The sequence below is a fragment of the Lynx rufus genome, unplaced genomic scaffold (assembly GCF_022079265.1).
Source record: "Lynx rufus isolate CCGP_SWC_20201006 ecotype Redwood Valley unplaced genomic scaffold, mLynRuf1.p SCAF_4, whole genome shotgun sequence".
NCBI lineage: Eukaryota > Metazoa > Chordata > Mammalia > Carnivora > Felidae > Lynx > Lynx rufus.
In genome coordinates this window covers 144,804,436-144,826,926 of record NW_025814856.1, presented here as the reverse complement: position 1 = coordinate 144,826,926, position 22,491 = coordinate 144,804,436, and positions in this window count along the sequence as shown.

The window sequence follows — 22,491 nt, the reverse complement described above, 5'->3', positions numbered from 1 at the left end:
TCTACTTCAATATCAAGGTACAAACACATTTTTGCTGTTCTTTGTGCATAATAAATTTAGACAAATTTGCTCATAATAGAGACTATGGTTACCTTTTCTATACAGCAATGATGAACCTTTTGTTTTTAAGAAAATATTTCATAGTGGCATGTGGTGGTGATTTTTTAAAAATTACTTTGTTGCGATATGATTGACATGCTGTCCATATTTAACACATATAACTTGGTGAGTTTGGAGATATGTATATACCTATGAAACAATCACCAGAATCTATGCCATAAACATATCTATCAACCTCCAAAAGTTTTCTCCTACCCTATTTATTATTATTATTTGTTGTTGTAAAAACTCTTAACATAGAACTACTCTTTTAGAAAAATTTAAAATACACAATACGGTTTTGTTAATAATAGGAATTATGCTGTATAGTTGATCTGTGGTGGTGATACATATTTGCACCTTAATGAGGTAGAAATAATAATGTTTTCTCACAGAGATTCATTAGAAAGGCAATAACCTCTTTTCATATAACAGATTTTCAAACACTTATTAGAGCCAGTTGCCCAGGTGTACTGATAGACTACAGAGTTAGCTGGGGTGGTGTGGGGGCAGGGACATCAATCAGGTTAGCTCACCCTGCCCAGTCATGCTGGGAGGGGTGATGGCAAAGCCATCAATGGAAAACTGCAGTGTGGCAAATTAGCTGCAGGTACTGAAATGTGCTAGGAGGGCAACTGATAACGGTTAGTTGTGTAAAGGAAGCATTTTTAGTTAAAGAAAACTAACAAAGTGAACTCTCATCCAGGCCGAGAGGTAGAACTTTGCCATATTCCAAACGCCCCCTCTGTGTTCCTGTCAGATCATATTCCTGTTCCTCCTGGCTGAATTTTATACGATACTGTCTTATTTCATTACAATTTTACCCCTTGTATGCATTTTAATAAACATATTGTTCAGTGTTTTCTGCTTTCTATAAATGGAATCATACTTAGGTATTCATCTGTAACTTGTTCCTTTTCCTCAGGTTTAGATTTTTGAGATTCATCCGTGTTGATACGTGTTATTCTAGGTCATTCGTTTTCACCAGTGAATGTTATTGTAGTATATGAAAACACGACCCCTTAGCTCTCTGTTTTACTATTGATTGTTATTTGTGTTGTTTCTTGTTGTTGTGTTATTACTAACAGTGAGGTTATAAATATGCTTGTATATGTCTCCTGTACATGTGCATGAGTTTCTCTAGGGAATTTAACTAGGGGTAGGAATATTAGGTCACAGACTATATGCTTTCAAATAATATTTTCCAGATTGGCTATAATAACCGTACCAATGAACAATCCCACCAGCTCTCTATGAGAGTTTGTGTTGTTTCACTTCTTTGCCGACACTTGTTATTTCTCTACCACATTTGTAATGTGACTGTAGGCTTTAGAGCTATAGTGAACTGGGGTTCAAACCCTAACAATAGCTTGTGACCTGGGGCTAACATTATCAGCTGGTAGAGTTCTTGTAATGATGAAATGTGTCTTTACACTGGGAATAATCATTGTTATTGCTAATATCGTATAGTCCTTGTGATAAGCTTTAAGACTTTTTAAGAAAATTAAGTTGAAAAGATTCATTCTCTATCATATGTTATTTAGAACCATCGTAACTTCCTTTCTAATAAAGTCACTTAATGAATGCATATAGAATAAGATGCATGCATATTTTACATATACTCACCCACATATGGGCAAACTGAGAAAAAAAAACCACTTCCATATGTGACTGAGAATATTCTGTTGGTCTGGCTAAGAACAGGAATACTGTGGTATGTATAACCATTTATCTTTCTTATTGTATAAACATTTAGTCCAGGAAAAATTCCTTTCTGGCTTTCTTTAAAGGCAGACAGGAATATTTTTCTGTTCCTGATGGTTTTCTGAGGACATCTGTGATAGATTAAAAATTGTCTCAAATTCTTGGACATTCCTTCCATTGAGAGATCCATTTCTCTGCATTTGAATCAAGGCTGGCCTGGATTGCCTTGATCAATAGAACACAACAGAAGTGATACAATACCAGTTCTGGGCCTGTTCTAAGAGGTCTGACAGCTTTCTCCTTTGTCTCTTGGAGTCCCGATCATAAATCAGCCGTTAGTTAAGTAGTCTAACTACCCTGTTAGAGAAAACACATGGAGAGGTCCTGAGATTACATAGTGAGGGAGAGGAACTCAACTGAACCCTGCCATCTGCAACACCATCAAGACATTGGGCTTGTAAGGGAAGTCACCTGGGACCCTCTAGCCTAGCCCAGCCACCCGCTGAATAGCACGAGTGACCTCAATGATACCACACGGAACAGAAGAATCACCTAGCCTTGCTGTTCCCAAATTTCTGACCCACCACATCATAAAATAGAATAAAATGGATGCTGTGTTAAGCTACTGAGTTTTGAGGTAGTTTGTTACACAGCAGGAAATAACTGGAAGAGCAGCTTTTCAAGGCTGGTGGCTGGGGTGGTGGAAGCTGCATTATTCTGCTTCTGGCTAAAATGTTTTCACATGTTTGACTGTAGAAATGGAGAGTCTTTCTATTTATCAAGGACCAGGAGCCATTGTGGCAGTGACTCATGGGTTTTCATCAAATCTTGAAAAGCTAAGAACTGCAGTATTTGGCAACATGGATAATTTGGCCAATTCTGTCTGGGAAGTAATACCAATGCATAGATTGCAAAAATGTAGGTGACTTTCATGGTGTCTCAAATGTTTACTTTGAAAAGGTTTAGGATTTGTTTGTCTCTCAGATATCTTCCTTTACCTTAATTACATTTTATTATTTACTAGTTAAACCCTGCATAATCATCTTCATGTGCTTGACTAAAACATTTTTATAAAGTGTATGTCCTTTTATTTGAACTTAATCTATTATATTTTAAGCTTAAGTGGCATCCTCTGGTTCTAGCATGCTAGGATTTAGTGAAAAGGCCCCAATTACACTATTTCTGCCTCTGAATTTATAACTTTCAAGTCTCCAATATTTTCTTTTGCTCTCTTGTTTTCACTGACTTTCCTTGAGTTTCTAATAAAATAATTCCCCTTCTCTGGATTTTTTTTTTGAATTCCAATAGTATTTTTTTTTGGCAATTAATATATAGGATGGAATAATTTGTCTTCTGTCCTCTGTCTGATCCTAGCATTCTGTTGGCTTTGTAATTTAACTGCCTGTTGGGATAATATGGTGAAACTCTGCCTTCCCACTGATTATAGATATTCCCCAAATGATTTCTCATTGGTAGAAGTCCTGGAAGTTCACCTAGCCTTTTCTTTTCCTCCCGCCTGGGGATTGAGCACTGTCTTAAACTCTCAGTTCCTAAACTCACCATCCAATCAAATCAAATCTTCTAGAGAGGCTCTTGGCATAGAATGGATGAGCACGCTTGGTGATTCTGCCATATCTTTGCCTTGACTTGAAAATAACACTTTAAAGAATGTATTTTCAACTTCTTATGGACTATGTAGCATAATCCAGGATGACTCCAGGACAAGTTCACCTATGTTAAGATAGACTTTTTTTTACTTAGGAAACTTAAAAAAAAAACCCAAACACCTCTTTATTATGGAAATGTTTAAATATACACACAATAAAGAGAATAGAAAAGTGAATCTCTTGTACTCATCACTCAGCTTCAGCAATTATCAACACATGTCCAATCTTGTTCCCTCTATATTCCTAATCCACACTCACCTCTTAACTTGTCCCCACCCCACTGGATTATTTTAAAGCAAATCCCAGATATCCTATCACTTCATTGTAGACTTTAGTATTTGCTTCTAAAAGATAAAGAATTCTTTTTTTTAAAAAAACTATAATACCATTATCATGTCTTCAATAGATATCAAGATTTCAGGAAAGAAAGTATCCCAGGAAAATAACTTGAGCCCATATAATATTATTAATGTATGTTTGAATTGCTTGTCTTAAAATGCATTATCTATCCTATTTATACAGTACGAAATCATCCAGCAATTCATCTTCATTCACTTAGCATGCACTATTAAAAGACATTTAAGGGTCATCTCTAAACTTTGGTTCCTATACAATCACCTTCTTTATATTAGCATTGAATAAGATTGATTTGAATACTAATCTCTGGGGAAAGAAACCCTCTTGTTGACACATCTCCTCCCAGGGAAAGGTGTACTCAATATTCACCCCTTTGTTGACCATCTTTATGAGACAAATTCCTCATCCACATCAAGATATTTCTTTCAGCCCCGATTTTTAAAAATGAAAAGAAACTATTATTAAATAGTGTTTTATTCAAAGAGTTTGAATCGGTTTTGTTGAGGTATAATTTACATACAATAAAACTCACTTATCTTAAGTGAATTCAGTGAATTAAACTGGATTTTCAGTTTTGAAAAATGTATGCAATCCTGTAACAGACACCACAGTGAAGATGTAGAGCAATGACATCATCCCGAATGGTTCCCATATGTTTCCACCAATACTCTACCACTTGGCCCATGGCAATGACCAAACTGCTTTCTATCACTACAGTATGCCTTTTTTGGAATTCATATAGGATGGAATCTTTTGCATCTGGCTTCTTTCACTTAGCATAATACTTTTGCAACTCATTGCCTGTATCAGTAGTTTGTTCTTTTTGTAGTACGTTATTCTGTCATGCAAAGATGCCAACATTTATCTGTTCACCAGGTGAGGATGTTTGGATTGCTTCCAGTTTGGGCTATATGAATAGGAGATCATGTTTGTGTAGATCTGTGTTTTCATTTCTCTTTGGTAAATACCTAAGAGTGGAAGTGTTGGGTCATATGGTAAGTGCATGTTGAACTTTATTAACAAACTACCAAATTGTTTTCCATAGTGGCTGAACCAATTTGCATTTCCACCAGAAAAGTATGAAAGTTCCACTTTCTCTACATCCTCTAAAGCTATCAATATTTAATTTTAGCCATTGTAGGGATTGTGTGGTAGTTATCTTGTGATTTCCCTAATGACTAATGACCTTGAACATCTTTTCATGTACCTATTTGCTATTCATGTATCCTCTTTTCTGGACTTTCTGTTTTGGGTCTTTTGCTCATTTTTAAAATCGGGTTATCCATCTTCCTATTGTTGGATCATAAGGGTCCTTTGTATTCTGGACACAATACTTATCAGGTATAAGTATTAATATTTTCTCCAGGCCTGTGGCTTATCATTTCATTTTCTTAACACTGATTTCTGAAGAGTGAAGGTTTTACATTTTGATGAAGTCTAATTTGTCATTTTTTTCTTTTAGAATTTATGTTCTTATATAAAAAATTATTTGCCCAACCTAAGCGAAGATTTTTCTCTGTGTTTTCTTCTAGAATTCTTATAGTTTTAGATTTATATTTAGGTCTGTGACCCATTGTGAGTTATTTTTGTGTATGATGTGAGGTAAAGGTTAAGGTTCATTTTTTTTTTTTTTTCAACGTTTTTTATTTTATTATTTTTTTGGGACAGAGAGAGACAGAGCATGAACGGGGGAGGGGCAGAGAGAGAGGGAGACACAGAATCGGAAGCAGGCTCCAGGCTCTGAGCCAACAGCCCAGAGCCTGACGCGGGGCTCGAACTCCCGGACCGCGAGATCGTGACCTGGCTGAAGTCGGACGCTTAACCGACTGCGCCACCCAGGCGCCCCATCATTTTTATTTTTGCATATGGATATCTGGTTTTTACAGCACTCTTTTTGAAAAGGTTATCATTTCCTTATTTAATTGTCTTGGCACCTTTGGTGCAGATCAATTCACAATATATGTATGAGTTGATTTCTGGACTTTTTTGTTTCATTGTCAATTGTTACATTTATCCACACTTTCTATATTGCCATTCTGTATGTCTGTCTTTGTTTTTAAATTTTATAATTTTTTTTTAACATTTATTTATTTTTGAGAGACAGAGAAAGACAGAGCACGATCAGGGGAGGGGCAGAGAGAGAGGGAGACACAGAATCTGAAGTAGGCTCCAGAATCTGAAGTAGGCTCTGCTGACAGCTCAGAGCCTGATGCAAGGCTTGAACGCACCAACCATGAGATCATGACCTGAGCCGAAGTCAGATGCTTAGCTGACTGAGCCACCCAGACTCCCCTAGTACTATTTCTTCTAGAATCGATGTGAAAAAAATAGAGATGTCAAAAATGGTATAAAAATGTTTATTTCAGAATTTATGGTAGCAAACTGGAAAAAAAGCTATATACTTAGTGATAGGGGAATGATTAAATAACTAGTGATATATTGGTTCGATCAAATATTGGATAATCATTAAAAATGTAAATTTTAGGGGCGCCTGGGTGGCGCGGTCGGTTAAGCGTCCGACTTCAGCCAGGTCACGATCTTGCGGTCCGTGAGTTCGAGCCCCGCGTCGGGCTTTGGGCTGATGGCTCAGAGCCTGGAGCCTGCTTCCGATTCTGTGTCTCCCTCTCTCTCTGCCCCTCGCCCATTCATGCTCTGTCTCTCTCTGTCCCAAAAATAAATAAACGTTGAAAAAAAAATGTAAATTTTAGAGACTATAAGACCACAGGATAGATAATTTAAAATGCCAGAATCACTTTATTTTTCTCTCTTTTTAAAGAGAGAAAAGTAGAGAGAGCAGGGGAGGGGCAGAGAGACAGAGAGACAGAGAGAGAGAGAGAATCCCAGGCAGACTCCATGCTGTCGGCACAGAGCCTGATGTGGGGCTTGATCTTATGAACCGTGAGATCATGACCTGATCAAGAGTCAGATGCTCAACCGACTGAGCCACCCAGGCACCCCCCCCCCCAAATGACTTTCTGGTAACATTGAACCAAGTTACATTTATCAGTCATATTTGAGAGTATCCATCTAACTTTAGCCTTGCTACAACGAGTAATTTGAAAAAACACAATGTGGTATAATCCTAAACGTGTGTGAAATATGGAATTATACAATAAAGCCAATTTGGATGGCAAAAGTGGTATCTTGTTTTGATTTTTAATTCTTTGATTGCTAGCAACACTGAATATTTGTTCATCTGTGTAGACTAGTTGTGTAGGCTAACAGTTTTGTGAATTGATTTTCTCTTTGAATGGAATTTGGGGAAATTCTATCAGTTTGATTTGTTGAGAAGGCATCTAGTTAGTGAGCTTTTTGTTCTTTTATTAAGAGATCTATTTATTGTACTACAGTGTAGTTTACGAAGCATACTTTAAAGTGTTTAAATATTCTTTAGGTTTCGTGGGGAAAAAATTCACATTAAAGGGATTTGAATAGTAAGTATTCATGATTCTTTTCTCATATTTCTTTGCTGCTTAAAAAGCTTATTATTAGGTAGGTGTAACTTGTGTTGTTAATTTTGCTTATTGTTTTAGATATTTTAAAATATGTATTTTTTTGCATATTTAACTGCTCTGCTCTGTGTTTGAAAGCATCTGCTTCTGTAACTTTCGATATTAAAGTTTCAATTTGAGAAATAAAAATAAAACTAATAAGCCAGGGCCAAAAGAAAATTGTTAAGTGTACAACTAAGAAATGAAAAGCATTCACCATCTGTCACTAAACTGCTTTTCTAAAATATAATGCCAAGATGTAGAAACGTACTAAATCGCTGTGTTCAAACAAGTGCAAAGAGTTTGTATGGGACTGAGTATGACACGTTTGGAAGGCAGGAGAGATGGCTCACAGGGAGTGTGTTGGTATTGAAGAAAGGTGGGAAAAAGCTGGGGGGACAAGGTGGGACCAGATAATAGGAACCCTAGATGCCATGCTGAGAAGTTTGAAATTCTTTCTGTAGATAATTGGGAGCAATAAAGGATACAAGTTTAGAAAAGTGACATAATGAAAATAATATAAAAAAAATTTTGTCTAATGTGTAACACGGTGACTATAGTTGATAACTGTACATTTAACACTATATTGTATTGTATAAATTGAAATTTGCTAAAGGAATAGAACTTAAATGTTCACGCTAAAAAAAAAAAGGTAAATATATGAGGTGATGGATGTGCTAATTAACTCAATGGGGGAAATCCTTTCATAATGTATACATGTAATCATGTTGTATACTTTAAATATCTTATAGTTTTATTTGTAAATTATACCTTAATAAAAAGAAGAAAGAAAAAATTTTTAAAAAATTAATGTTTGTTTATTTATTTTGAGAGAGAGAGAGAGCGAAAGAGAGAATCCCAAGCAGGTTTCACACTGTCAACACAGAGCTTGACACAGGGCTTGATGTCATGAACTGTGAGATCATGACTTGAGCCAAAATCTAGGGTTGGACACTTAACCAACTGAGGCACCCAGGCACCCTGAAAAAATTTGAATTGTAATGGTAGTCTTGAATCTATTCAGAGCCAGACTGTGAAGGGTCCTCACTTTAGTATCTGAGGTGGTCCTTCTCTCTCCAGGCCACTTCTGTTTGCTCCAACGAATTTGACCAAAGTAAACAGAATGATTCCAATGAGCATTCATTTAAGCAAAAGGAGACTTAATTATTTTAATGAGAATGGTATATGTTACAGCCAAAAATATTATAGAGGCCAGCAAAGATGGGTTCTAGTTTGTGGTGGCTTCAGTGGATTTTCCGTGTCTGAGCCTTCATCCCGCCATGCTCACCACAGCTGCATGACTCTTGATGGACTGTCATCTGCTCTCAGTGTTCATCCAAAGAAGACCTGAAAAAAACAAAACAAAACCAAAAACAAGACGTGGAAGTGTTCCGATGGTGTGGTGACGAGAGCCCTTACCCTGGTGACTCTTAGTTTCTTTGGATCATTATAAGTTAACTTCTGTAGGACTAAATGACTCTCTCTTAAAATAATAAAAGAATTCAACAATGTGTGTAATGTTTGTCCTTTGGGCATTAGGGAAAGGTATAGGATGGGTATTCTATTGCTACGCTGATTAGCAACTCCTCTGTAAATAGGAGGGCGTTAGTCAAGATTAAAGACTAGAAGGGAGGTAGGTGATCCTGCTGTTTGTGCTTAGCTGAGTGTCCCCTAATATTTCACTGGGCTGACAGCCAGGGTCATTTCTGTGGTTTCAAAAGGCCACACTGGAACAAGATGTGGGATATGTTCCCAGAAAGATTAAAATTTGAGTGTATGTGAATGTTGTACGTTCATTCATTCAACAAATATTTATTTTTAAAAATTTATTTATTTATTTTGGGAGAAACTGTGTGTGATGAGTGGGGGAGGAGCAGAGAGAGAGAGAATCCCAAGTGGGCTCCATGCATCAGCCCCGACGTGGGGCTCAAACTCATGAACCATGAGATCATGACCTGAGCCGAAGTCCAGAGCCAGATGCTTAACCGACTGAGCCACCCAGGCACCCCAGTTCAACAAATATTTATTAAGGGTATACTATGTACTGGGTACTGTTTTAGGTGTTGGGATTACAGCATTTATCAAAACAGATGAAAATCACTGCTATTAAAAGCCTGTATTCCAGCCTTGTATAGAACCACCAGTATATAAGATTGATTAAGAGGAAAAAGAGAGAAAAAAGAAACCAGTGGGTAAGAAAACTCTTGTGCTTTTAATGAACACCATTAAGAAGGGAAAAAATGACCCTCAGAATGGGAGAGGACATTTGCAAATCATATGTCTGATATCATATATCTAGCATAAAGAATATATGAGAAACTCAATAAGACAAATACCCCAGTTTAAAAATGAGCAAAGGAATTCAGTAAACATTTTCTCAGAGAAGATCCACAAATGGCCTTCTGGCACAGGAAAAGATGCTCAATGTCAGTAGCCATTGGGGAAATGCAAATCAAAACCACAATGAGATAACTACTTTATACCCACTAGGAGGATTGAAATCAAAGAGAGATAATAACAAGTGTTGGTGAGGATGTAGAGAAACTGGAACCCTCATATATTGCTGGTGGGAATATAAAGTGGCACAGCTGCTATGGGAAATAGTCTGGCAGTTTCTCAAAAGATTAAACACAGAATAACATGACTTCCTTCCAACAATTCCACTCCTAAGTATATCCCCAAGAGAAATGAAAATATACATCTGTACAGAAACTTGTACACAAATGTCTTTTCATAATGTCCCAAAGTAGAAATAACCAAATGCCTGTTAACTGATGAATGGATCGATAAAATGTGATAAATCTATAAAATGGAATTTTTTGGCAATAAAAAGGAATGAAGTACTGATATGTAGATGAACCTTGAAACCATTATGCTAAGAAGTCAGACACAGAAGGGCATATATTGTATGATTATATTTGTGTGAAATTTGCCTGTTTCTAGAATAGGCAAATCCTAGAGACAAAAAGTATATTAGTGGTTGCCTGGGGCTGAGGGGAGAGGGCCTGTTGTTGGGGAGAAATGGAAATGACTGCTAATGGGTTCAGGGTTTCTTTTGAGGGTGATGAAAATGTCCAAAAATTGTGACATTTGTACAACACCCATGAATGTACTAAAAACTATTGAGTTGTGCAATTTACATAGCTAAATTGTGTTTATGTCAATAAAGAAGAGGGTTAGAAAGGGTAGTGGGCGAATGTGTCTGTCTCAGCCCTGGGTTACTGGCAGCTACAAAAACGAAACGGTTCTGGAAAGGAAGTTCCCATCCTGTTTGATTAGTGGGCATGGCAGCTCCGTGTCAGGCCTGCTGGGTTTTACCAGCAGCCCTAAGACCTGAGATCTGTCCTCCACTTCCCTAAGATAGCTCCGGCTTGGTAGTCTGGACACGGCCATTTGTGGGAAACACTGATCTTACTCCTACCCCAGATTAGATGGCAGCAGTCCCTGCTGCAGCCTGGGAAATCCTTCTCACTGAGGGTCAGGGGCCACGAGAGGGCCACGGTGAAGAGGGGTTAGAGACAGGCTGGTGGCTATGGAGGGGAGCAGAGAAGAATGCATCCAGTTTTCTTTTGAGGGAGGACAGTATTTGAGAGAGAGGAGATAATCTTTGGCTTCTTGTGCAGAATAAGCAAAATTATAAGTTTGTTTTCAAAAGCCAAACTCAAAATATTGTATGCTTTTCAAGTGATATAAGCCTCATATTGCTTTTCAAGTCACTTCCAAATTCATGTCCTTAAATCACTTTATATATGTTGTGAAAATTACAGTGATTCAAGAGACATCCTGAATTATTATGTGGGAGAATGTTAATAGACATGATCAGAAGACAAAAACAGAAATGGAAGTAATTCAAAATGGTTTGATATTCTGAATGAAACCAGTATCGATTAGGGATGAAAAAATTTGAATGCAGTTGGCTTCAAATGGTAACAGAGCATATGGGCTCTCAGTTGTCATCCATAGAAAGAGATGAAAAAACACACTGACTTCAGTGAGCATGGAGGTAGTCCTTACGACATTCCAGCAGAGGTTCCTTATCAAGCTGCACCTGTGGTGCAATTCACGCTTCTGTTGCTGGTGGCTGACTGGCTCAGCGCGACACTGTTTTGCCCCCAGCATCAGAGTTCTCGCCTCTTCCTATGTTGAAGTTATATGATTTGACTAGGCTGCTAGCACTTGTGCGATGGGGTTTTCTTAAAATATTTTCACCAGCAGAGGGGCACCTGGATGGCTCAGTCGGTTAGGTGTCCCACTCTTGATTTCCGCTCAGGTCATGATCTCATGGTTGGTGAGTTCGATCTTCACACTGGATTCACTCTCTCTCCCTCTACTCCTCTCCCCCTGCTCATGTTCTCTTTGTCTCTAAAATAAATAAATAGACAAATAAATAAGTAAGTATTTTAATCAGCATGAATTCTGTAGTCAGTCCAACTCCCAGCATTTGCCTCTGCGTGGTAGGCCAGTAATGCCCAAACTTTGCTGTACATTGATTCTCTTGATGATCTCTAAACATGCTGATGCATGGCTCCTACTCCCAGATATTTTGGTTTAAGAGGTACGGTATACAACCTGATCACTGAGATTTCAAAAATTCCCCAGATGGTCCTCTGCAGCAAAATTTGGGCACCACGGTACTGTACTATTATTTAAAGACTCCACGTAAGCCACTCCCAGACCAAAAGGGAATTAACCCTGGCAAGTCACCGTATACGGAGAATAAGATATCATATTTTGCAGTAGCATGTAAAGGCAAGTAGTAAGAGATGTTCCAGTGACACCATTTAAATACTTCTTACTACAATTTTTTTTTTTTCAGTTCTTAATTTTATTTAACGCCATTATTCTTAGCTCCGGGCTAAATGCTTTCTCTTGCTTCTTGGCATTAATAGCTTTTACGTATTTTTGTAACCTTATCTCTTTATTCTGTCTTCTCGTGGCAGGTTCTGCATATTTAATTTAATTTCTTGGTCTTTTTGATGAATGAATCCCTGAAGGCTCCTATTTATATGCTTTGCTAGCCATACTGTTCACAGGTTTCTTTCTTGTGTGCCCAGCTTGAACGTGACATGGGACTGGATGGTCTCAGCGAGCAGGGAGGAAAGGCAGTGTTCTGCCTCCATACCCAGTCCAAATCAGCGCTGACATGGTTTTCACTCACGTCACTGGAAACCAAATCTCTAATTTGTTTCCCATTATCATTCCAAGGGCTCTCCCGTTTCTCCACTGCTGTTCCTCCTTGCCATTTATTGCTTTCCAGGCTTCTCTATGATTGAATAACTATGCAGAAAAGAATTCCCCCGGAGGTATTAGATTGAATTTTTTCTCAAGATTAAAAAAAATGTCCTGTTTATTAATGAATTGTACGGGCAGTTTGTATCTGGGTTGGCCTGTTTTTGCAGCCCTCCCTCTTGCTTTGCCAAGATACTATTTGAAATATGACTTAATATGCCTTGAACTTCCTTTTGGAAACTATTAATATATTAAATAACGTCAGAACCAAAGTAACAATAGACCAACATCCCTGTTGCCTTAAATGGGTAGGCTTTTTATTTTTTTCACTCACAGTTCTACCTAATGTCTGTATTTCTTTTACTCACTTTTTCTGATTATAAAAATAATATGTAATCATAAGAAAAAAATTTGAAATTACAGAATAATATTTTTTAAATTGAGATGGAAATCACCTATAGTTATGTTCACATAATTACTGCCAATATTTCGGTGTATTTATTCTTAACCTTTCTCCTATATATATCTTTCAAATTTTTATGAGGAAATTTTTAAATATATAAAAAAAAATGGAAACACCAGCACAAGGAACACCTATCTATCTATACATATACTTACAACTTAGATTTGACTGTTTTTAGAATTTTGTAATAAAAGATTCATATCCCTGCATTTTTTCCCCCTGTGTAATTGGCAAGAGTAATTATGGTATGAAATTTTGGCTCTTTTGAATATCATCTTTTCATCTTAATGGTTTGCGCATCCTCTGAGATTCTTGCTTGAATAAATGATTTCATTCGGGATTGCAAAATGGTGTTTTCTAATTCTGTTCCCTCTACATTTATTAGCTGGAATTATTTTGTAAAGAGCAGCTTTTCTTCACAAACTTTGGTTCCTCCTAAAAAGGCAGGGCAAATGCTTACTAATTTCCCTTTATTTACTAATTTTCAGAGTAAACAATGAGTGTGATATTTCATAGTTGTATTAAAAGCCATGAAGCTGAGATCCTAATGCATCTATGGTTTCTAGCCTTCTTTTTAGTTACTATGCTAGTTTATTGGAGTTAGCATTTTCCTGTACTTAAAATGATTTGTCAATATCTCCTTTAACGGCTACATATAATTTTTCTGTATAGTTGGATCAAAGTTCTTTCCTATTAAGTATTTAGAGTGTTTCCAGTTATTCATGGTCACCAGAAATGTTTTTGCAATATTTTGTGCCTAGATTTTTGCTTAACTTTTGGATTATTTCCGTAGGATAGAGTCTATTTTCTTAAAACCCAGATTAAGCATGTAGCTATGAAGAACTGGCTCACATGTATAATGGACCTTTGTTAAAAGCTGGTTTCCCCCTTTAAGACCCAATGCTCATCAGTGCTGTAGTTTCCCTCAGGATTCCTTGTGTTTTGTTTCACTTGCCATGTGTATGTTCTCTTTCTAAATGATTCATAAGCCCTCTGAGGTCAGGTATTGTGTTTTCTTTCTCTGTGTATCCCTAGCATCATGCGTTATGTTTAACTCACCATAGACGCTGAAGAAATCTTCGTTGATTAATGATGGTGATTTTGTGATTTTTTTTTCTTTTTTTGCCATACTGTGGTAAATTTAGTAGCCTTAGCGTCGCTAGAGCTGGCTGTGATTTTGAAGGCTTCTGTCTGATGGAAGGCTCACTCACGTAGGTCTATCCTCCTATTGAAATTGTTTTGTGGAGGCCTGGGTGGCTCAGTCGGTTAAGTGTCTGACTCTTGATTTTTGTCTCAGGTCATGATTTCACAGTTTGGTTTGTGAGATCGAGATGTCTGTCAGGCTCCCTGCTGAGGGCACAGAGCCTGCTTGGGATTCTCTCTCTCCCTCTCCCTCTCTGCCCCTCCCCTGCATGTGTGCATGCCCTCTCTCTCTCTCTGTAGATAAATAAATAAATAAACAAAAAATAATTTTGTGTATGAAGTACAGGATTGGCAAAGGTGATGCTATTGTGTTTCTTAAATTACTCCTATGTCCTAGATAATATATTGTAACGTTGGTGCTGACGATTGTTGATGATAACACAAAATTGACTACATCTTCTACAGTATGCTGCTGAGAGCTCCTAGGTGTGGACCAATTAGTGAGTAATGTGGCTGGATGTCCCTCTCCATAGTGTGGCAGTATCTTCTCCTGGGAAGATTTCATTGACAGATGAGTCTGCATAGAAGGGGGGAGCAATTATCTTCAGACAGCCAAGTTAAAGGAGATAAAAGCTTTATTACCTACCTCGTTATTATTTACTTGGTATCGCTAGACATCAATGGTGCCCCCCAAACGACTACTTTTTGTTTTAATGACTGATTTTTATGAAATGATTGTTTATCAGTGGCAAAACTTTCTCTTTGAGGATCCTTTGGTTTTAGTTCAATTAGGTTAAAGTTGATATTTAGATCAACATTATTACTTATAACCTATTTAAATAATCCGTCTTTGTTGTACTTCACATATATTCTCTTTTTAAAAAATTCACTTTTTTTTTTTTTAGTTTGAAACATTTTATATTTAGGAATGTCTAGACCTGGAAGTATGACATGTTTTTTAGAGTAACATTGGCAGATGGACAGAATTATTCTCTATGCGCAAATTATATCTCTGTTGTATAGACCACAAAGTTTTAAAATGCATGATTATATTTTCCTTTTTCATTGTTTTGAAATGAGAGAGAATTTCTTTTTTTAAAATTTTTTTAGTGTTTATTTTTGAGAGAGAGACAGTGCGAGTGGGGAGGGACAGAGAGAGGAAGAGACACAGAATCTGAAGCAGGCTCAAGGCTCTGAGCTGTCAGCACAGGGCCTGATGCGGGGCTCAAACCCATGAATTGTGATATCATGACCTGAGCTGAAGTCAAAAGCTCAACCAACTGAGCCACCCGGGTGCCCCTGTAATGAGACAGAATTTCTTAAATAGACTGTATCTATAGTGAGGACAGGAATCATGTCTTACTAATAAAATTGAATCTCTAGAGCCCAGTGTAGCACATCATAGATGCTCAATAAATTTTTCTTTAAAAAATTTTTTTAAATGTTTATTTATTTTTGAGAGAGAGAGAGAGAGAGAGAGAGAGCGCGTGAGCGAGTGGGGGAAGGGCAGAGAGAGAGGGAGACACAGAATCCGAAGACACAGAATCTGTGCTGAGCTGTCAGCACAGAGCCCGATGAGGGTCTCGAACCCACAAACCATGAGATCATGACCTGAGGCGAAGCCAGACGCCTAACTGACAGAGCCACCCAGGCACCCCTCAATAAATTTTTCTTGAGTCAAAGAATGAATTTGTCTCTGTTGCTGTCATTGGTGCCTAATCAAAGAACAAATAAAGTAGCTCCTCTAGTCTCTGAACAACCCAAAATCCTTTGTGGTTCTTAGAATAAATGATGAGCGGTAGGTGATGGGGACTGAGGAATGCAGTTGTGATGAGCATGGGGTGGTGTATGTAAGTATTGAGTCACTGGATTGTGCATCTGAAACTGATATTGCACTATTTGTTGACTAACTGGAATTTATTTATTTTATTAAAAAAATTTTTTTAACATTTATTCATTTTTGAAAGACAGAGACAGAGTGCGAATGGGGAAGGGGTAGAGAGAGAGGGAGACACAGAATTCGAAGCAGGCTCCAGACTCCAAGCTGTCAGCACGGAGCCCGATGTGGGGCTTGAACCGCAAGATCATGACCTGAGCCGAAGTTGGTCCCCCAACCGAGTCACCCAGGTGCCCCTGACTAACTTGAATTTAAATAAAAACTAAAAAAGTGTAAAGTTATAATTAGAAGAGCATAAAAAAATAGAATAGATGGTAGTAATGCTTTCTTTTAAGTTAAAATGAAGTACTCTAATCTCTGTCGTTTGGGCCAAAGTAGATATTGCCATTTTTTTTTTAAGGAGTTTTACACAACACATACACACATCATGGAAAAATACATCAAAATTAATTAAACTGCAGTATTTTCTATGCTTTATAAACATTAGCCCCATTCATTATCATAATATCCTTATAAAACAAATATTATCATCTTCTGCAAATAGGTGGTTAAATTGAAGGACCATGTCTGCAGTGAATATGCTGAGTCATTTAGTGTCCTAAGAGTTTTCTTGTTCTTATATCAGGTACACAGAATCCATCTGTAGTTTTGATGAAATGCTATTTTCCACTATTATTAATTATGGTTAGTACAAATAATTTTTTTAATTCTGGGAACTATCAAACTTAAAAAAAAAGAGAGAGAATAGGAGGTAGATGAAATATCCTCTACTGGACAAAGATTATAATTAGCAAAGCCAAAAATGCAGTGAAGTAAGAGAAACTAACCACTAAATTGCGATCCCTAGTATATTTGTACTTACCACCAACCACCTTGTTGATGTTACGTGTCAAATATTAGTGACCTAGAACTATGACTTCTGTTCCCTCTCTAGTTACCCTAAGACTCAGCTCTCCCTGTACACCTGTCTGACATGTCGAACTCCTAAAGGTGGCTCTGAAACTGTGCCTTTCATCCATTTCACATAGTCCATCTTCCTTAACTGACTTACTTCCAATACTCCATTTATCCCCGTGAAACCAAGTGACCCTATGTATACCTAAATGCACACCTGCATAGCCATCCAGCTGTCTTTATCCCTGTTTATTCCCAAAATGGTTTGACAGAAGAATGTACCAATGGTTTCTGGAGGGAAACTATATAGGTTGGACAGATGGTTCAAGTGCTAGATCAGATTTTGTTTCCTTCTAGGATTTTTTTTTTTTTTTTTAACCACTAGCCTCCAACCACCCCACTCTGGAAATTCTTTCAGGACAGAAACTCCTCCTAGGCCTAGTGTAAAACCTCCCCAACCAAGCCATCTGGAAAAAGATTGTGAGCTGAAAAAAAAGATAAGGAGTATGTAGGGGAAAGGTGTGTATGTGGCAGACAGAATGTGACAAGGACAAGTTCTAGGCTCAATTCTGAAGACAAATTGTAATTCTTTGAATTACACTTTTTCCATTCCCTTCTTTAGTTACTTCATGCTACCTGGGGCACTTGCGTCAGGAGAGAGAACAATAAAAGTAATTACTCTAAAATTTTATGGTCTCACTATGATATCATTTCTTTTTATATAATATTATTTCTTTTTTATAGCCTCTGTGATGTAGTTAATAGTACTTACATTTTACAGCTGAAAAAAGTGGAGTTCAAAGCAGTTAAGTGATTCATAGAATCAGTAAATGGCGGAAATTGGACTTAATCCAGGGCTTTTGATGCTAACTAAACCACAGTGCAAAGACAATAAATAGCACTGTATATGGGAAATGACAAAAATGAACATAAGAAAAGAGGCCATATTTAAGGTTTCAAAAAGTTAGTCTAACAACATTACAGAGTCATTATTTGGGTAGGAGATTGTCGAGAAATGAAATGCCAAACTTCCTTCTAGCTCACTAGATTGGTACAAGTCAACCCTGTAAAAGGTTGTGCTTCATTGATTTCAGAAATGACAACTGCTGCAATAATAAGAATGGAGGCCCATAAAATTCACAGGAAGTACCTAAAGGAAATCTAAATGAAAAACATTTAAAAATGGAAACAATAGATCTATGTTAAGGAAAACACATCGTGAAGAATCAAAGTGAGGAAGATAAAAGAATTTCAATCTCAGTTGCTGCAAGAGTAAGTAACTAAAGTATGGCTCCCTTCTCATTAGAGCGTAACTGCTAATCAACCAAACTGCCATCAAAAGCCCATGGAACTGAGGACCATTAAGTATGATGAGGGGTTACATACAATGCCTCCATGTATTATAAAAAGAGTCCTCTATATATTCCAAAGCATATTCTTTACTTAGTGTAAAAAACATTTTGGGGCGCCTGGGTGGCTCAGTCGGTTGAGCGTCCAGCTTCAGCTCAGGTCATGATCTCGCGGTCGGTGAGTTCGAGCCCCGCTCTGTGCTGACAGCTCAGAGCCTGGAGCCTGTTTCAGATTCTGTGTCTCCCTCTCTCTCTGACCCTCTCCCATTCATGCTCTGTCTCTCCCTGTCTCAAAAATAAATAAACGTTAAAAAAAAAATAAAACATTTTGCCATCTTAAAAAACCCTGTTACAATTAAAATAAATCTTTCTGGACTGCTTCCCTAGAATATTTCCTAATTTCCATGTGATGTAGTCAGTCCATCTGTGACTTGTTAGAAGGAAAAGATGAAAAACAATGGGAAAAAAAGTCTCTGTTCAATCCTGTTCATTGAAAATGCTTTCTATGTCAATTTATTAAAGAAAAAAATTTGTACCTGTCAAGAGTCAGAGGCTTAACTGACTTAGCCACCCTGGCGCCCCTTATCTTAATATTTTAAAGAAAAAATATTAAAACTAAAATATAAGGACAAGAATAAAATACATTTATAATTCTTCTGCCCAGAACTAACTACTGTTAACATGTTGGCATATTACTTATTTCGATTTCAAAATGCTAAATGGAATAGGTTATGCTTCAAAACGATTATTTTCATAGAAATGGCACTTTTTAAAAACAGAATATAAGGTCAAAACTTTGAAAAAAATTAAATTGCCAATTATTTGTAATTACATAATTGCTCAGTTAGGATTGTTCTCTCTCAATGCTCACAGACTCTTGGTATTGAAAGGTACCCAAAAGACCAAAATACAGGAATCACTTCAATAGGTGGTATTGAATCTTTGGCAGAAGATGATTTAATAATTGGCTTGGGTCATTCTGACAACCTTCCCCTTTAAATCATTTTACTTATTAAAGATTTTGGACTCAGTATTTAAAGACTCTTTCAAAATTGAAGCAAATATTTGTTATAGAGCAGAGCTAAAACATAGGTGTGCATCAGAATCGCCTGGAGGGCTTACTAAAACCCAGATTGCAGAGTTTCTCATTCAGTCTGGGGCTTGGATGTTGCATTTCTAACAAGTCCTCATCCCATGTGGTGCTAGTGCTGCTTCCCCGGGGATCACACTTTGGGAATCACTGATATAGGGCATACTTATGTAAATGCAGCTTAGGGGGCACCTGGGTGGCTCAGTCAGTTAAGCCTCCGACTTTTGATTTTGGCTGGGGTCATGGTCTCCGGGTTTGTGAATTTGAGCACCGCCCCCTCTTGGGCTCTCACGGACATCTTAGGATCCTGTTTGGGATTCTGTCTCCCTCTCTCTCTGCCCCTCCCCTACTTGCTCGCTCGCGCGCGCGCTCTCTCTCTCTCTCAAAATAAATAAAAATAAACTTAAATACATAAATAAGTAAATAAATGTAGCTTAGAAGAGGCAACTTCTCCTAACACTGCAAAAAATAGTTTCGTGCGTACAATTAACACGTTCCATTTCACACCATAGAGGTGAGCGGTAGGTTTTATTTAGGGGTTTTAAAATGAAATTTTAAAACTGATTTTAATGAGGACGCAGGAACAAATTCGAATATAAAGTAAGAGTTCAGTTTAATGCTGTATAGGTATGAGAGGGAAAAAAAACCCACAATTCCTTCAAAAGAAAACCTCCCAAATCCTATCATTTCCTACTTTTGTGCAGGTTGTCCATAAAAGCATGGAGGGTGTATGCCAGTTTATGAATCTGTATGTAGGGTGAATACTTCTGTTTCTTATGTGCTAAACTCCTGCTCTTTGAATTTTCCTCTCCAAACCCTAAACCTTATCGGTGTGAAACTCTTTCCCTTCTCTTCCCTGTGATCAGTATCTGGCCACTCTCACAGATACTCCTAGTCCAGAAGACTCATACATTTTCTGCTTTATAAAATATCTGTAGAGCACAAGACAAGAATGAGTTTCAGGGGGTCTCAGACCTTTGCCAGACAACCATGCACCAGTGCACTACCTCTATAAAACTTTGTATTTCTTTTTTTTTTTTAATGTTTTTATTTTTGAGAGAGAGAGAGAGAGAGTGAGAGAGAGAACGTGAGTGGGGGAGGGGCAGAGAGAGAGGGAAACAACAGAATATGAGGCAGGCTCTGAGCTGTCAGCACAGAGTCCGATGTGGGGCTGGAACCCATGAACCGTGAGATCATGACCTGGGCTGAAGTCACTTAACCGACTGAGCACCCAGGTACCCCAAAACATCGTATTTCAAATTGTCATTAATGAATGTCTTTATGGCCGTTGAGGCAGGATACTGGTTTGGGGATGAAGTGACCTCCATTCCAGCTCTAGTCCTGCTGTAACTCAGTTGTTAACTTGAGGCAAATTGCTTAACTCCTTCCGTGTAGCGTTTAAGAGTTCATGACTTTGGTGCCAAACAGACCTGGGTTTGAATCCCAGTTTCTGGTACTAACTGGCTTTGGGAATCTGCAAAAATGGGGATAATAACAACTAACAAATATGAAGGGCAAGGTATCGACATTAGAATATATATATATACACTCCTCACAGTGTCTGCACACAGTAGGCGCTCAATACTGCTCATTACTGTTACCATCCATAAAATGGTAGGGCTGGATTGGATAATGGATGCTTGGGCACATTTCACCCCTACGATGCTATGATTTTAGCCTGAAATATATCGTTGAAAAATAATTATGGCTGTATTAGTCTTGCCATGGCTGCCATAACAAAGAATGACAGACTAGCTGGCTTAAATGACAGAAATTCATTTTCTCACAGTTGTGGAGGCTGCAAGTCCAAGTCAAGGTGTCAGCAGGGTTGGCTCCTTCTGAGGCCTTTCTCTTTGGTGCGTAGATGGCTGCCTTCTTCCTAAGAAGGTCTTCACGTAGTTTTTTTTTCTCTGTGTATATATTTGTGTCCAAATTTCCTCTTCTTATATGGAAACCAGTCATGTTGAATTAGGGTCCACCCTAATGACCTCAGTTTAACATAATTACCTCTTCGAAGACCCTGTCTCCAAATACAGTCACCTTCTGAGGTATGGAGGTGAGGGCTTGAACATATGCATTTTAAGGGGACCCAATTTAGCCCATAGCAATGGCTAAGCAAGGAATGTGGGTTGTGGTTTTTTGTTTTTTTTTTTCCCTACTGGGGTTGATGAAGAATTAGGAGTTTTATTTTTGCTTTGGTGAGTCGTTTTATGGTGAGCCTTTGGCTAGCCAAAACCAAAACACAAAAGAAACCCAAACGCCATGACCACCACCAGCACGATGTAGAGGAAAGCAGTGGCATTAATAATGTATTCTGTATTATGTTTTACACTTTCCAAAATATTTTTAATACATATGTTGAAGTAGTCTAAACTGTGGTGACCAATGGACTCGAGCCTGGACTCAGTGCAACAGAAGTTTATTCCTCTCGCCTCTAATAGCCCTGGGCCGCTGTTGAGGTCAGCGTGTGACTCCCTCCACGTTGTCCGAGAGACTCCTTTCATCTGTGATTCTGTTCTCCCCTAGCAGTGTTTTTGTTTTTGTTTTTTTTTAAGTCAGGTTTATTTAGATGTAATTTAACATATAGTGAAATTCTACCCCCCGCGTCTTTTTTTTTTTTTTTTTTAAAGTAGGCTTCACATCCAGCACAGAGCCCAATACAGGCTTTGAACTCATGACCCTGAGATCAAGAGCTGAGCTGAGATCAAGAGTCAGATGCTTAACCAACTCAGCCACCCAGGTGCCCCTGAAATTCTCCCTGTTTAGGTGTATAGTTCAAATAGTTTTTGATGAGCATATACAGCTGTATGGCCGTCATCGGCTTTGAGATCTAGAACATCACCAGCTCTCCATAAAGTACCCATGTAGCCCTTTGCAGTCAATCTCCTTTCCTCCCCCCCACTGATTTCTGTCCCTATAAATTTGCCCTTTCCAGAATGACATGTAGATGGGATCACATAGTAAATAGGCTTTTATGTCTAGATTTTTTTCACCTTGGCATAATCCGGGGTCTTATGCTTTTTGTGTCATGGGCCGCTTCGGCAGTCTGGTTGAGCCTCTAAACTTCCTTCTTGGAATAATGTTTACAAATGCATAGAATAAAATATT